Raw genomic sequence first — 3,491 nt, forward strand, 5'->3', positions numbered from 1 at the left:
GGGATGTGAAGGAAGCCAGAGARAGCAACTCCCATCAACAGCAACAGTGCTACATGCATGCACTTGGTGCTACTTTGCTGTCAACACTCAACTAACTCTGTTGTATTAAAAACAAACCATTGATTAAAATGATTGCATTATATCTAGGGCTGAATGTAACTCATTAAAATATAATGCTTTGCAAAATGACAAAAAGAATCCGATTAGTTTCCTGCTGGGACCAGAAAGTGGTGACTTACCATTCAGGTAGTTTTTTGCATGATTTGTTTATTTACAAAATGTTTCTCAATCAGTATGCTAGAAATAGTAATGCAGGCCTCTACATTTTGTGAACTAAAGTGAAGTGTTACCTTGTTTTCCGGAGCAGCTGTCTCTTTACTCTYTATGCCAGGCTTAGATAAGCTGTATTGCTTAATGAGCAGACTYTTCAGTCCCAATAAAAATCCCTTTATGTACATTTTCAAAGACCACCTTACCGAGAAAAGTGGATCTGGACATCTTTTGTAGATGTAGAACATAAAAGAACTTAGGAGCTTCAAATGTCAGACATAATAGGTAACCTTTGGCATCTTTACCTCCCCCTACAGACAGTTTCACTCTGAGTATTTTTATCAGTCACTACAACAGTGGGTTGTGGCGACAAGCAATTTAAAATATCGCGCTGTGGATCCAAGACTAGCCACTTGTCTTGGGAGCCAAAAGTAATCGATATATCACTATCCATATCATTCCTTACTTGTCTTCAGCTATAGACACAGACATGTTTTAACCACACTTCACCATGCCGGTTATATGGCCTTTTCATTCCTTAYGGCTTATTTTGCAGTAATAATATTCTTACTGGCTTCAGTAAGAGGAAGATTTACCTCTGCTGAGCAAGCCATAGGATCACTTACCATAACGAGCTAAAGCTGAAGGGGAAGGAGGATGTTGTTAGGACATTATGAATTTGGTGATTACAAGAACATCTTGATTAACACAGAGAAGATGAGTCTCACTGATATTTTACAAAGATGAGCCACAGAAGGTTTCTGTGCTGTTCTATCAGTGTGCTTCATTTCAACACAGAGGCACCATTTCTGGRAGATATACTATTCTGTTTCACTACTGACGTGTATCTAGAGATAGGTATAAAGTGTCTATGTGGCATAGGCCATTGGAAGCTATCAGTCAGCTCCAGATATGAGTAATTGTTGAATAAAAACAGATCATTGACTGATTTTTACATAGGCTGTGGAATGACAATTTCACAGTAGTTTGGAGCACATCTTGCCATAGGTTGAATATGATACAGCAACCCAGACAAAAAGGCACTGTCACCCAGTATCTTCTGTCCCTTTTAATAAATACYGGTCTCACTTTAGTTTTAAAGTGCTACCTGGAGCTGGACAACCTCAATGAATAATGATGAAGATGGGTCTGTAACTGGTCTAGCCTGGTAAGCATTTGCTCGTGAATAGCACTAGAGAAGGGATACACATTACRTTTGCTGCCTCAAAGTTAGGGTATAGTCTATGCTAAGTGGAGACAGACATGTACTTTCAAATGGTGATTTATCCCTTACATCTTGGACATCAATCATAAGAGTGAATGGGATAGGCTGAATCACCTGAAGATACCTATGTCTCCCTAATGATTATAGAGTRAGCCTGTAAGACTAGATTAGATACCTAACTTTTGGAAGCCTAAATTTAAGTAAGCTGAATCCGAGATATTTCCTGATTATGTGAGCTGGAGGATAAACCCACTGAGAGAAAAACATCTCAAATCCCTCTCTCTTCTGCATTGATACAGAACTCAATCTCTGCAGAGTCTTAAAAATAAAGACATGCAGGAATCACTCGGCCACTCTGTACAGACATACAGATAGGTGAGCTAGTCACCTGTCTTTCCTTGATAGCCCGTAGACAGAGATAGGAACTTCTAGGTCGTGATACATTTCATGCTAAAGTAGAAATCTTAAATAGGTCTGATAAATTGTATCTTAAATGTGTTCCCTTTCTTTTCATTGACCAGAAAGGGACAATACTACAATTAATATGAAAAATATAATGAAAACAATCAACAAAATAAAACATGAAAATTCCACACCAATTATGAATATCTAAACTTTTATTTTCTGATTCACTAAATTTATTTGTAGTCTTACTTCCAAAAATTTTGTAMGCTGTCCCAGACTGGAGGTAACTTTCTATTTATTCATTTATTTTTATTCTAAGTGAGAAAGGTGGTCACTGTCTGAGATGGTCTTTTGTACCTACAAAATATGTATATATGAATGTATTTGTGTGTGCATATAAAAGTATATGACCTATAAATGAGTCATTCTGGCATGTGTGTTCATAGAAAGCACTGTTGCGTAGTCTGCCACTACAGCTAGCAGTAAAGAAGTACTCTATCCTAAAGGTATAGAATTCTAGATACAGAATTATTATAAATTTATAGAATGTAAAGTATTATGCAAAAAGTACTTTAGATACCAAATCTTTTTCTGCATAGTTATAAATAATTTTTGAATACCTAATCAAAGTCAGCATTAATATTTTTCTACTATAACTCAAATTTATCAGTTCATATGCTAATATGACTTTATGTAGCACTTGGTGATGTTTAAAATTTATTACTTTAAACTTTGTATCTGTTAAATGTTTATATAGTTTAAGGTAGTACTTAGGATTGACAATAAAGTAAGAAAATTTGCTCCTGAAGTTTTGCAGCTCTCCATTAGTCACTGTTTAGAAGCGAATAGATTATGATATATCTCCTTTGTATTATGTCTCACATTCAGACAAACATAAAATAACTTATTTCTAGTGTCCATGCTGCAAATTTCCATTGGCAACTAAAACAGTTTTCCACTTGTTCTAATTACTTGCACRTGAAGTTAACACATACATACAAAAATCAAAAGTATTGATGAACTTCATCAGAATTTTACAAAAATTTTAAGACTGCATAAACATCTTCAAGGCTAGAACATACACCAAGCCGCAACTAGGGCACTCAAAACAAAATTTCTTGTGGCAGGGAATACTATTATGGCAACTCATCTTGCATTTTCCCGGGTAGCGTCTAACCTGGAATACTGTTTGAGACAAGAGGAGGCTRGATGGACTGGCAGCACTTTTTGTGATCATCACAAGGGTTGGAATCAGCAACCGCAKTTAAGAGAAAACATAAATGCTTCGGCAAGCGTATCAAATTAAAGGATACAGAAGCAAAACGTGACACTTCTTCTGCAATATGCCAGCTAGGGTCCCAAGAGGCACCACGATTTGCTGGAGCAAGCACTCATTAAGATCAGTTAAAATCAAGGTTGCCCTGATGACATGGCAGGGACTCAAAGCATCACGTTAAAAGCACCATCAGGCTGGGCTGGGACTAGTGCAAGACTTAGAAGCCAACTATTTAAGGGCTTGAGGAAAGCCAGACGGAGCCTGCTAAGGGCACGCAGGCCTCCCCGGAGCTGGTCCATGGCCGTTATGGGCTGG

This window comes from Rhea americana, unplaced genomic scaffold (assembly GCF_003343005.1).
Source record: "Rhea americana isolate MKP2758 unplaced genomic scaffold, rheAme1 scaffold_25, whole genome shotgun sequence".
NCBI classification, from domain to species: Eukaryota; Metazoa; Chordata; class Aves; order Rheiformes; family Rheidae; genus Rhea; species Rhea americana.